Below are 15,190 nucleotides of genomic sequence, written 5' to 3'. Positions count from 1 at the left end.
ATTTTGGAAAATGCCAACGACTGCTGTCTTATTTGTCAAAGAAAAATAGAATACGTTATAAAGAATTAATTAATTAATTGGATATCCCGGAATCAAAAACTCGTTAATTTGAAAAAGTAGTTTATTTTGAATTATTTTATTTATTAGATCTTGAATTTGAATTTGAATGAATTTATTTTAGTTTTCAGCAATTCATGAAAGACTAAATCAAGGAAAAACCTATGAATATACCAGCTACAGGACACGACCTCATGGTAATAAATATGGGTCCCCACCACCCATCAATGCATGGTGTTCTTCGACTCATCGCTACTCTAGATGGTGAAGATGTTACTGATTGTGAACCAATATTGGGCTATTTACACCGAGGGATGGAAAAGATTGTGGAAAACCGAACAATTCTACAATATGTGCCTTATGTAATGCATTGGGATTATTTAGCTACTATGTTCACAGAAGCAATAATCGTAAATGGCCCGGAGCAGTTGGGAAATATTCAAGTGTCTAAAAGAGCCAGCTATATCAGAGTAATTATGTGGAGTTGAGTCATATAGCTTCTCATCTGCTATGACTCGGCTCTTTTATGGCAGATATTGTTGCACAAACGCCTTTCTTCTATATTTTCTGAGAAAGAGAATTAATATATGATTTATTTGAAGCTGCCATCGGTATGAGAATGATGCATAATTATTTTCGTATCAAAGGAGTAGCTGCTGATCTACCTCATGGTTGGATAGATAAATGTTTGGATTTTTATGATTATTTTTTTAACAGGAATCGCTGACTATCAAAAACTTATTACATGAAATCCTATTTTTTTAGAATGAGTTGAAGGAGCAGGCATTATTGGTACAAAGGAAGTAATAAATTGGGGTTTATTAGGACCAATGCTGTGGGCTTCCGCAATACAATGGGATCTTCATAAAGTTGATCATTATGAATGTTTTGATGAATTTGATTGGGAAGTCCAATGGCAAAAAGAAGGAGATTCGTTAGTTTGTTATCTAGTCCGAATTGCTGAAATGATAGAATCCATAAAAATTATTCAACAGGCTCTGGAAGGAATTTTAGGAAGGCCATATGAGAATTTTGAAATCCGATACTTTGATAGAGAAAAGAATCCCAGATGGAATTATTTTTAATATCAATTTATAAGTAAAAAAACATTCTGCTACATTTGAATTACCAAAACAAGAACTCTATGTTAGAGTTGAAGCCCCAAAATGAGAATTGGGAATTTTTCTGATAGGGGATCAGGGTGGTTTTCCTTGGAGATGGAAAATTCACCCACCATGTTTTATCAATTTGCAAATTCTTCCTCAGTTAGTTAAAAGATTGAAATTGGCTGATATTATGATGATACTAGGTAGCATAGATATCATTGTGGGAGAAGTTGATCCTTGAAATGATAATTGATACGACAGAAGTACAAGATATCAATTCTTTTTCTAGATTGGAGTTTTTAAAAGAGGTCTACAGAATTATATGGCCTTTATTCCTATTTTTACTCTCGTATTAGGAATCATAATAGGCGTATTGGTAATTGTATGGTGAGAAAGAGAAATATCCATAGGATTGCAGCAACGTATTGGACCTGAATACGCCGGCCCTTTGGGAGTTCTTCAAGCTCTAGCAGATGGGACAAAACTTCTTTTCAAAGAAAATATTTTTCCATCAAGAGGAGATAGTCATTTATTCAGTATCGGACCGTCCATAGCAGTCATATCAATTTTAGTAAGCTCAATATCAGTGTTTCTCTATGGATTGCCATTTCCAGTATTGCTCCCATTGGACTTCTTATGTCAGGATACGAGTCAAATAATATATATTCCTTTTTAGGCGGTCTACAAGCTGCTGCTCAATCAATTAGTTATGAAATACCATTAACTTTATGTGTGTTATCAATATCTCTACGTATGATTCATTGAGACATAAATTTTTCTCTATTCCTGCCTTTCTATTCTTTCCTTTCTAGGAAAAGGGTAAAATGAATTGAGTAGATATCTTCATTTTTTTATTCATTAGTCAGATTGATGAACTAAATCAAATAGTTGGATAAGTGAAAGAAAACAACTTCTATATAAATTCACAGTAAAGATATTGAGTCTCATTTTCTATGTATAAGAGTTAGAGAGTTGAGCGGAAATAAACAGAAGTAGAAGATACCATTTACCCAAAGATTGGTTGATTAGTCATCCTGACTTGAAATGGGCTCAAAAGATCAACCGTATTGAGTTTTCACTATCGTTTGTATGTATTTTCATACATGTATTACCATAAAAGAAAAGGCGATTGAACAAAAATGAATGGATAGGTAGAAACACCAAGATACGCACACAATTAGTAATGTAGATCTTGTAAATTATCCAAAAGTAGACATTTCTACATAATATACAAAAATTACTAATTGGGGCTTTAAATTTGTAGAAGTTATAAGGCAGTACTCCCCACAATTCCGATCTAGAGTATGCTCCTATCCATCGATTAAATAAATGACACTATTGGGAACGAAATAATCCCTCTTTTGATTTTGTAAGCCTTTTTTTTTTCAAAAACAAAAAGAAGAATAGGAATAAAAAAAAAGAAAGGAGTACAAAAGAATAAACAAGATCTTTTTTTATTCTTTTTTTCTTATATCCAGATTTATATTGATACAGTTCGTGTCATAATTCATGAATTAATGTAATATATAATTCTTTTTTGTAAGTGAAAATGATGGGTTATTGATTTTTTTACGAGGAGTGTTTTATTGAAGAATCAAGTTATTACTCAACAAAGAAAAATTTAAATGATTATGGAAACTTTGAAAAGAAGGACGAGATCAATTCAGAAGTATTTTATTTATTTATTATTAATTCAATTTATTAATTTATTAAATTAGTAATAAATTGAATTCTTTATTATTAATTATTAATATTAATGATATTAATTATTTTTTTAATTAAAATTTATTAAAACATAACAAACAGAATTCAATTGGTCTAATTTTGGACCGTATGATAGATTTGAATCTTATCTATCGTATAACTAAGCATTGCAAGATAAAAGGGCTCAGTCCTTAGATTTTTTTATGGCCCTTCAAGAGCCGTATGAGGTGAAAATCGCATGTACGGTTTTGGAATAGCAATGGAAATAGTGATGGTACCGCCGACTATGATTATCTAATAGTTCAAGTACAGTTGATAAAGTTTAAGCGCAATCAAAATATGGTTTTAGGGGATGGAATTGGTGGCGTCAACCTATAGGGTTTATCTTTTTTCTAATTTCTTTCCTAGCACTATGTGAGAGATTGCCTTTTGATTTACCAGAAGCGGAAGATGAATTAGTAGCAGGTTATCAAACGAAATATTCGGGGATAAAATTTGGTTTATTTTATGTTGCTTCCTATCTAAGCATATTAGTTTCATCATTATTTGTAACAGTTCTTTACTTTGGTGGTTGAAATATCTCTATTCCGTATATATTGTTTTCTGAGCTTTTTGAAATAAATCAATGATATGATGTTTTTGGGGCGACAATGGGTATCTTTATTACATTAGCTAAAACTTATTTATTTTTGTTCATTCCTATCGTAACAAGATGGACTTTACCTAGGCTAAGAATGGACCAACTATTGGATCTTGGATGGAAATTTCTTGTACCTATTTCTCTCGGTAATCTGTTATTAACAACTTCTTTCCAACTCTTTTCATTGTACAGGAACATGATATTTTATATTCACAACCTGGCTTAAACAATAGAAATAAAAAAACATCAAATTATTCATATATATTCTTGATATGTTCCCTATGGTAATTGGGTTCATGAATTATGGTCAACAAATAGTACAAGATGCAAGGTACATTGGTTAAAGTTTCATGATTACTTTATCCCATGCAAATCGTTTACCTGTAACTATTCAATATCTTTATGAAAAATTAATCATCGTGGAGCATTCCTATGGTCGAATCCATTTTGAGTTTCATAAATGTATTGCTTGTGAAGTATGTGTTCATGTGTGTCCTATAGATTTACGCATCATTGATTGGAAATTGGAAATTGATATTTTCAAGAAACGATTCTTAATTACAATATTGATTTCAGAATCTGTATATTTTGTGGTAACTCCGTTGAGTATTGTCCAACAAATTGTTCATCAATGATTGAAGAATATGAACTTTCTACTTATGATCATCATGAATTAAATTATAATCAAATTGCTTTGGGTTGTTTACCAACATCAGTAATTGACGATTATACAATTCGAACAATTTTGAATTCGCCTCAAATAAAAAATAAGTAACTCCTTTGATTTAAGAAAAGTTTTGAATTACTAAGTACTTAGGTTACTTTTGTTTTGTTTGATCACACCCTACAAATCCCAACTATTCATTAGTTGATCATAATCATGTCTTAATTTGGATTGAAATTTTAGTAATTAATGTCTATATAATTATTTCGAAAGATAGTTTCAGATTTGCACTACTCTTTCTTTCAGATAAAGAATGAAATTTGTCCAATATCTGTACCCACATTATTTCACATCCCTAAGGATTTCATTCAATTAGGAATTGATTATAAATCATAAAAAAGAAAAAATTCAGGTCGAGTCTCAATAAGGTCATGAAAAAGATTTCAATTTTTTATCTCTGTTTTTTTTTTTTTTTTTACATATAATTGATTTGCCTGGACCAATACATGATTTTCTTTTAGTCTTTATGGGATTAGGTCTTATATTACGAGGTATAGGAGTGGTATTATTTACCAACCCAATTTATTCTGCTTTTACATTGGGACTTGTTCTTGTTTGTATATCCTTATTCTATATTCTATTATACTCCTATTTTGTAGTTGCAGCACAACTCCTTATTTACGGGGGAGCCATAAATGTTTTAATCATATTTGCTGTGATGTTCATGAATGGTTCAGAATATTACAAAGATTTTAATCTTTGGACTGTTGGGGATGGGGTTACTTTGCTGGTTTATACAAGTATTTTGGTTTTACTAATGAGTACTATTATAGATACGTCATGGTACGGGATTATTTGGACTACAAGATCAAACCAAATTACAGAGCAAGATTTGATAAGTAATAATCAACAAATTGGAATTTATTTATCAACATATTTTTTTTCTTCCCTTTGAAACTTCAGTGTATGTTGTCACATCTATTTCTCTTCAATTCTAATTAAAGATTGTTTATGTTGAAAATAGAAATTCTTTTATTAGATCTATTACCAATCTATTTATTTGTCCTTCACCTTTTAGATTCTAGTAAGTTGAATCCGTTGAATTGTTGTTCATATTATATTGAAATAAATCAAAATTTAATTGATAAGGAGTTGGTCAATGATGCTCGAACATGTACTTATTTTGAGTGCCTACTTATTTTCAATTGGTACTATGGATTGATCACAAGCCGCAATATGGTTAGAGGCCTTATGTGTCTTAAACTTATACTGAATGCAGTTAATATAAATTATGTAACATTTTTTTATTTTTTTGATCGTCGCCAATTAAAAGGTAATATTTTTTCAATTTTTGTTAACTATTGCAGCTATTGAAGCAGCTATTGGACTGGCTATTGTTTCGTCAATTTATCGTAATAGAAAATCAACTCGTATTATTCAATCTAATTTGTTGAATAAGTAATATTAATCATAGAAATTAGAAGATTCACAAAGTAGAATAAGCATGTATTATACACAATGTAGAATCATGTTTGCAAAAAAGTAAGAAATCAAAGTATCTTGGCTCCTTTACATGAGTCGGTCTAGAAGTAGATTGATTAAAAAAATTCTAGTAAATCATTGATTCATCTGGTGTCTAAATATATAATTTATTTATAAATTTACTAGATAAAAAATTTAGAATATTCAAAAAATTTATAGATCCAATGTTACATTCAGTAAAGATTTATGATACATGTATAGGATGTACTCAATGTGTCCGAGCCCCCATAGATGTATTAGAAATGATACCTTAGGACGGGTGTAAAGCTAAGCAAATCAATTCTACTCCAAGAACAAAGGACTGTGTCGGTTGTAAACGATGTGAATCCGCCTGTCCAATAGATTTCTTAAGTGTTTGAGTTTATTTATGGCATGAAACAACTCCAAGTATGGGGCTAGCTTATTGATATATTTCAGAAAACCTTACTTGAATATATTTAATTTTTTTTTTTTACCAACAAAAAACCGAGCTCTAAATAATATATTTTATTTTATACTTTTGAGCATGGGTTTTTCTGGTCCAAGTGTATCTTGTTTTTACCATGAATGATCTTCCTTGGTTAACAATAGTTGTAGTTTTGCCAATAGCCACGGGTTCTGTAATTTTCTTTCTCCCTTATAGAGGGAATAAGGTAATTAGGTGGTATACTATTTGTATATGAATAATAGAACTCCTTCTAATAACCTATACATTTTGGTATCATTTCCAATTGGATGATCCATTAATCCAACTTACAGACAATTATAAATGGATCCATTTTTTATTTATTTTTATTGGAGATTGGGAATAGATGGAATTTCTATAAGACCTACTTTACTGACAGGATTTATCACTACTTTAGCTACTTTAGTAGCCTGGCCGGTTACTAGAGATTCCTGATTATTCCATTTCTTGATGTTAGTAATGTATAGAGGTCAAATAGGACCATTTTCTTCTCAAGACCTTTTACTTTTTTTCATCCTATGGGAGTTAGAATTAATTCCAGTTTATCTACTTCTATCCGTATGAGGCAAAAAGAAACATTTGTATTCACCTATAAAATTTATTTTGTACACTACAGGAGCTTCTGTTTTTTGATTAATAGGAGCTTGGGTATTGGTTTATATGGTTCTAATGAACCAACATTAAATTTTGAAACATCAGCTGATCAATTGTATCCTGTAACACTGGAAATCATTTTTTTTTTATTGCTTTTATTGTCAAATCAACAATTATACACTTACATACATGGTTACCAAACACCCATGGAAAGGCACATTACAGTACTTTTATGCTTCCAGCTGGAATATTATTAAAAATGGGAGGGTATGGAGTGGTTTGAATAAATATGCAATTATTACCTCACGCTCATTCTATCTTTTCTCCTTGGTTGATCATAGTAGGCATAATTCAAATAATCTACGTAGCTCCAACATCTCTAGGGCAACTTAATTTAAAAAAAAGAATAGCTTATTCCTCCATATCTCATATGGGTTTCATAATTATAGCAATTGGTTCTATAAATGATACAGGACTCAATGGAGCCATTTTACAAATAATCTCTCATGGATTTATTGGTGTTGCACTTTTTTTCTTGGAAGGAACGAGTTATGATAGAATACATCTTGTTTATCCCGAGGAAATGGGTAGGATCGCAATTCGAAAAATATTTATGACTTTCAGTATCTTATCGATGGCTTCTCTTGCATTACCGAGTATGAGCGGGTTTGTTGCAGAATTGATAGTATTTTTTGGAATACTCACTAGCCAAAAATATCTTTTAATTACAAAAATAGTAATTACTTTTGTAATGGCAAATGGAATGATATTAGCTTATATTTACTCATTATCCATGTTATGTAAGATGTTCTATGGATACAAGATTTTTAATGCTCGAAACTCTTATTTTTTCGATTATGAGCCACGGGAGCTATTTGTTTTGCTCTTTATACTGCTACCTATAATAGATATTGGGATTTATCCGGATTTCATTTTCTCACTATCAATTGATGAAGACGAAGCTATTCTATTTAATTTTTTTATTGATAGTTTTCCTTAGTAAACAAACCAAAACATCAAACAAAAATCCTATGATTGTGAAAACCGTTCCTTGTAAAATAAGAAAAAAATTTATTTTTTCTTCTCGTAAGTTTAACTAACTAAAATAAAAAAAAAATATGAATTGTAATTGTATTTTAACCAGATATGCAAGCCATTAAGAAACCTTTGAATCATTTACATTACATGATTCAAAGGTTTCTCAATGGCTTACACGAAGTTTTCTTATATACATGCTTACATTGTCCTAGGTTTGTATTCGTCAAGCCCTTTCTTCAATTCAATTCGATATTGATGTAAATGAACCTTAACTATGCAACCATATTCCTAATAATTAACTCTAAAATAGCATATCCAAATCATAGGAAATCCCATCGATGCCATAATTGTGGAATTTACACTTTTAAAATTTGTTCAAGTATGTAAGTAAATCGCAAATATGGTCCAAGTAATAAATGCCCAAGTCTCTTTAGGATCCTAATTCCAATATGATCCTCATGCTTCATTAGCCCACACCACTCCCGAAAGGATACCTATGGTTAAAAAGATAAACCTAAGGCCAATAATACGATAGCTCCAAAGATCTGTAATAATTCCGAGAAGAAAGAAATGAAGTGGTTTGTAAAACATCGTTTCTTTCGTTGACGTATTGAATCTCACCAAAAGAAAGTGGATCATTTACGAAATTGTTGATTTTACTAAAAATCCTTATTAGTTTTCAAAATGTAATGACTAAAAGAGCTACTAATAATAACGATCCGCATAAAAGAGCTACATAGCCTGATACCATCTTACAGCTGTACATCATTAACGAATGGGATTGAAGAGCCAAGACTAATATTGTGGATTGATGCATTTCAGTTAAAAGACCCGAAGTAGCAAAGCCTTGGTTAAAAATAGCACTTGGGGCGGTTATTGCATTCAAAGTAACACAATTTTTTGTTTTTTAAAATAGGGAACCTGATGAATAATGAAAAAACCCCATGAAAGAAAGATTAATGATTCATATAAGTTACTTAATGGTAAATGTCCCAAATAAATCCACCGGGTAACTAATAATCCTGTTATATAGAAAAAAGTACCCATCATGCCCTTTTTTGATGAATCATATAGGCCTACAATTTCATCAACTAATAAGGTTAATAAATGAATTGCAATCACAATTGAAACGATCGAAAAGGATATATGAGTTAATATATGCTCTCAAGTTGAAATATCATAAATTTTAAAAATTAAAAATGGGGTACCTCAATTATAGGAATGGAAATCAAGAATTGATTTCATTATAGGACTTACTCTTTTAGAAGATGCCATGCTGCCACTTGAACTCGAACCAAGATGCTCTAGCACTGCTTCCTAAGAGCAGCGTGTCTACTGATTTCATCATAGCGGCTTGCTCGAAATCATAATAACCTATTTTTATTCAATTGTCGAGATTAAAGGAAACAATTCAATGCACTATATTTTAGGAAACATTAAAATTGATGATTAAAAAAAACTTTTTGAAAATTTCAAAATTAAGGATTTAAATGTATCATTTTCAACAAGAATCGTTATTTTTCTCAGTATATCATTATATTTAATATTAGGGTGTAAGTTTTATTTAACTTAACACTGGGGTTTTCCTGGAGCACAAGAGCTAGGGTAAACTCGTCAGCTGGATACCTATAATACAGAGTTTAAGGGGGGAATATATATCACTTTCCAAGGGGACCGAGAAAAAGGGAAGGAGATATGGAGCCAATGAGTGGCAATTGGTTCAGTGGTGCTATAAAAAACGGCCTTCTATGTGCTATAGTACTCTAAATATATTAGAATATGAATATATATTATAAAAATAATATAAATAGAAAAGACAAATCTTTGTTATTATTGAATTATCAAATCGGTGGGGAAAATAAGAATCCCCACCTTGAAAATTATAAAACATACTTAAAGGAAAGGTGAAATCTTGTGCTTGCTTTTACTATTTTTTCAAACAAAAAAAAAATACCGTTTTTAGATTTTCAAATTTCAGTTAACACAATATTCTTATTCGACTATAAGAGCAAAACAACTTCAATTAATTTAATATTTCTATTGATCGGATCAAACCATTAAAGAATATAAATTATTCCTTTTATTACTTTAATTGTTTTAACTTTGATAAATTATCAATTTTTTTTACTTTTATAACTTATAAAATATAAAATAAAAATCAAACTAAAAAAAAAAACTAAAACTAGATTACTTTTCTAGTCAAATCAATTCAGATTTTTCCCAATTTTGGATTATTTAGTTGTTGCATAAAAAAAACTTTTTTAATTCCTCGTAGAAAGAGATTTTGCTAATGAAAAAGCTTTCAATGCTACTGAATATCCCTTCCTTTTCCAAATATTTTTCCGAATGCGTTTTTTTGATATAGAGGTGCACTTTTTTGGAATTGCCATTAAAAAATTCTAATAGGTTATTCATTACCAGGGTTAGATGTCAAAGACATCTATTGTTCAAAACCAGTTGCTCTTTACCATTAATTATAATTGTCGATCTATTTATTTTCTAGATTGTACTTCCTTTATAAAAATATGGATCTAGAAAAATCGTATAAAATATTACTAGCAACATAAACAATATGGTGGTTTTTAAAAACTAAATACAAAATTTTGTTATTTGTTTTTTTTTTTTTCTATTCCATACAATTTGATACAACATATAGAAGAAAGATTTGAATTTATTTTATTGGTACTTTTATATCTTCGTTGAAATTGATATCTTCTATATCTATAGAATCTACTATGAAATAGAACTAGAATTGATTGGAGTTGATATGAGAAAAAAAACAAATACATAGAAAAAAACCTTTGCCTTTCTATCTCTATCTAGTTATTTATTAATTTTTTTTTTTGTCATCCAAAATTTTATACATGGAATAAAATACATCAAAATGTTTAATAACCCAACCCCTATCTTTATTAAAAAAAAAAGAAACTTTAGTAATTTGTTTCTATTAATTATTCAGTTTATTCAATTGGTTAAGCTTGATAAATGAGTAAATCTAATTAAATTTTAAAAATTAGAATGAAACTAGTAGTTAATCTACGAAAAGATAAAGGATAGATGGTTTTATAAAAGCTATTTTAGGAATTCCTTTTTTAAATTTTATATAAAGTCACGTGTTGGAGTCATAGTTTCTTTATCATAACCTTTTCGACAAATGTCTTTTATTGGAATAGAAGACAATCAATCAGTTCAAATTCATTATTGATTCTGAATAATCCAACTAAAACCAAAACAAATAACTTTCATTTTATAAGTTAAATTAGGGTTATTTATGCTTCATATCACAATAAAAAACTGTTTTTGGTGAAATATTTTATCCTTGCTCTATATATATAAATAATTTATTGTAATACGTAATAGTAAAAAATAAATAAATTTCAATCTTTTGTATCTTCATAAAATTTGCCTTAATAATTTAATAAAAAAATGTATTTCTTTTTCACTAGTAACGTGGTCATATCATTTGACCAACTCTAACCTCTTGATTTGAAATATTTGAGGTAGTTGAGAAAGATTCAGAATAATTAAAGCTAGAAAATTCTATTTCAGTTTTGTATATCTTAACTTTTTTATTAATTGACCCTTTTCAAAAGAAATAAAAGCCCATGAGCATAAACAATTAATTATGATAAAAATATTGTTTTTTATGGAATACACATGTCAATATTCATGGATCATAACTTTCATTTGCCCTCCCTAGTCGTTTGGGGTTAAGAAGATGTGAAAGTGCCTCTCTCTATATAAGAACAGTTCCGAGGTGTGAAGTGGGAGAGAAGGGATTTCATAATTGGGGTTTTGAATAAGATGACCATTTCATTTTTCATTTTTTATTTTCATATTGAAAAAATAAAGTAATAAGAATGAGAGGTGTTAAGCTTTTTATCATCCTGGTGTTGAGCTGTTTTTCCGCAGAACCTCCCCTACAGTATCGTCACAGCAGTAGAGTTTAACCACCAAGTTCAGGATGGATTGGTGTGGTTCCTCTACACCTAAGACACCAGAATATCGAACCATGAACAAAGAAAGGCATGAGAGAAAAGCATATTGGCTAGTGATTGTGAGGCCCCAATTCTTGACTGGAGGGGACACCAAAGGCCTCTACCTTTCCATCCCTTGGATAGATAAAGAGCGAGCTAGAGCTTTTGGTTTTTTCATGTTGTCAAAGAGTTGAACAGTGGTTTTTTTATGTTGTCAAAGAGTTGAACAATGAAAATAGATGGCGGGTACCTGATCGAATTGATCACGCCATGTAGGAACAAGGTTCAAGTCTACCGATCTATTAGGATAAACGGCTAGTCTCGCTGTGACCTTCTCTTGAATTCTCAAAACTTCTATCGCTCCACCTCCGTAGGGGTAGAAAACCCATCGCTGTCTTGGCTGTGCTACCAGAAGCTCTAGGGAAGTCAGAATAGGAGAGCACTCATCTTGGGGTGGGCTTACTACTTAGATGCTTCCAGCAGTTATCCGCTCCACACTTGGCTACCCAGCATTTACCGTGGGCATGATAACAGGTACACTAGAGGTGCGTCCTTCCAGGTCCTCTCGTACTAGGGAAAGGTGATGCGAATCCGCCAAAAACCATACAACCGACAACCCGCTGGGGTGCCGATCCGTTATAGATGAAGGTGGGACCGATCACTAGAGCCCTAGCCAAGAAGTTCAAGGACAATCTTGCTGTCTTTATACAAGGAATAAGTCATAGTCAAGAGAGTTTGGCCATATATAAAGAACGAAGGCATGTTTTACTCATACAAGTAATAGAAGGCAAAACGGGCCGGGTGGCGATTTTGGTACATTTTGGAGTCCGAGAAGCATGAAATGGTTCGAATGCTTTATGGGTTCAATACATATGCCTAAGAGGTCATGGAATCATGTTAAAGCAGCCTCAAATGCAATCAAAAACGGCTTGTACAGACAGCATCAACAATTTGGCCGAATTTGCTATATTGCTTGCTGGCTTTACTGTATTTTACTGTATTAGCCTTTTCTTATTTTTCCAAGCCTGGGTAACGTGTGGGACTTCATATTCGGCTTATTTGTCATCCTACAAAGCATCTAGAAGTTGATTTGGAGCTTAAAGAGGTCAAAGATTGATCAAAGTCAACTTGATCAAAGGGCTAGCATTTTTAGTTTCCTAATTTGTTTTTACCTTTTGTTTTAGGAAACTACCATTACTTTTTGGCTTTTATTTATTTATTTTCTAGACACAAAACTTTAGGAAGGTTTTTATTTTATTCTTTCCATTGTAAATTAATTAATTCCTAATTTAATATAAAGGAATTAATTAATCACACTTAGATTAGGAAAGGAAGTATAGTTTCGGCCAACTAGGTTTCTTTATGTGTGGTGGCTGGTTTTCTTTATTTTTAGGGTTTTATTTCATGGATTTGTAGCCTATTTAAGGGCTTATTTTTCAATATGAAGGGAACTTTGATTTGATTAAGAAAATACTTGTGAGATTAATTATCTCTTTGTTCTTTGAGAACACCTAAAACACCATTAGAGAATTGGTTGTTTTAGCAAGGTAAAATTAGATCCTAAACCTTCTAGAACTCATGATGTTGTGTGTTTTAAGTACCAGGGAGGAGGACACATTGATAGCCAATGCCCGAATAGAAGAATCATGGTGTTAAAGGGCAATGGCGAGCTAGAATCGGAAGGTGAAGAAAGTGAGGATGAAGCCAAGCAAGAGGAGGAGGACTTGGAGGATGAACCTGAAACCTTGCAAACATCCAATGCTGAATTAAACTTGCTTTCTAGGAGAGTACTTGCTGCATTCAAAGATGAGGATGAAATTCAATGAGAGAACATCTTCCACACCCGATGTGAAGTTCAAGGTAAGATTTGTGGTATGATTATTGATAGTAGAAGTTGTACTAATGTAATAAGTAACCTTGTAGTTGATAAATTGGGCTTAAAAACAATAAAACATCCTGAACCATATAGATTATAATGGCTTAATGATAGTGGTGAGATGAAAGTAAAAAAATAAGCCAAAGTAAAATTTAGTATAGGTAGATATGAGGATGTAGTGTTATGTGATAATGTACCCATGATTGCTGGACATATACTATTAGGTAGGCCATAGCAATTTGATAAAGATGCTCCTCATTTTGGTCGAGAAAATAGTATTGTTTTCAAGTTTAAAGGGAAGAAGTTCAAGCTGGAACCATTATCTCCTAAAGAGGTTTACAAAGACCAATTACAAATGCAACAAAGGAGAAAAGCCGAAAAGCTCAAGGAAAAAGCAAGTATGGCACCAACGGCTTCACCATTTTTTCAAGAAGGTAAGAATGAGGTTGCTGATCAAGGTAAGGTTTCTAAGACTCATATTGAGTGGAACGATCAAGGAAAAACCAAAAGAGAGGGGAAAGAAAGTGGAAAAACCGAGAGATTGGAGAAGGAAGGGAAATCCAAAGGTTTGTGCTAATCCAAAGGGGAAAAAGAAAAAGAAAGAAAAGAAAGGTCAAGTAGCAACTTTTATTTGAGTTTTGGGGATATTAATAAGGTTCTTGAGTGTAAGAAACCTTTGCTGGTCATGAATTATAATCAAAATTATTTGAATGAGCAAACTAACTTTGAAGAACTTGAATTGCCAAGTTCAATGATTTCTCTTTTGAAGGAATTTGGAGATGTCTTCCCAAATGAAATTCCAAGTGGACTACCATCCAATCAAGAGGGAAAAGGTGAGCTTGCTGTCCAAGGTAAGTCTTCTAATACTCAGGTTGTGTGGAAAAAGTTTATTAAAACCAAGAGTGAGAAATTTGGTGCAAAAGCCGAGAGTGAGGAAGGTGAGATGGCCGTGAGTGGGAAAGGAAAAGGAAGACAAGAATGGAAAAATATGAATTTTTATCATAGCTTTGGTGATGTTAATAAAGTAATTATGAATAAGAAATCATTGCTGACCATGAATTTTAAAGATACTTATTTAAAGATGTCTTTATTGCATAGAACTTTATCTGCATTGTTGAGAGCTTTACTTAGTGGCAATTTGAAAATTTGGGAAATATTATTTGCTAACTTTAAAAAGTGTAATTTTTACCATAATGAGCATGTATTTCTAGATTTTGTTGTAATATTGTTTGACCCAGGAAAGTTGGTTTGGTTGCACTTACGAAAGGAAAGGTTTCCTAAACAAAGAAAGTCAAAGCTCATGCCGCCTATGGATGGACTTTTTCAAGTTTTGGAGCGGATAAACGACAATGCCTACAAACTTGATCTACCGGGTGAGTATAATGTTAGTGCTACCTTAAATGTTGCTGATTTGAGGACAAATCCTTTTCAAGAGGAGGGGAATGATGCGAATTCGCCCGAACCCATACAACCGACAACCTGTTAGGGTGCCGATCCATTATGGATGAAGGTGGGACTGATCACTAGAGCCCTAGCCAAGAAGTTCA

General features: G+C 31.6%; 1 pseudogene; it reads left to right on the top strand.

The window, feature by feature from the left end:
• Positions 1–221: 221 nt before the first annotated feature.
• LOC125419374 (NAD(P)H-quinone oxidoreductase subunit 1, chloroplastic-like) lies at positions 222–5,633 on the top strand (annotated as a pseudogene).
• The last annotated feature ends 9,557 nt before the right edge of the window (positions 5,634–15,190 follow it).

Source organism: Ziziphus jujuba, chromosome 11, assembly GCF_031755915.1.
Source record: "Ziziphus jujuba cultivar Dongzao chromosome 11, ASM3175591v1".
In the NCBI taxonomy this organism is placed as follows: Eukaryota; Viridiplantae; Streptophyta; class Magnoliopsida; order Rosales; family Rhamnaceae; genus Ziziphus; species Ziziphus jujuba.
This window is presented reverse-complemented; position numbering and strand designations above follow the sequence as displayed.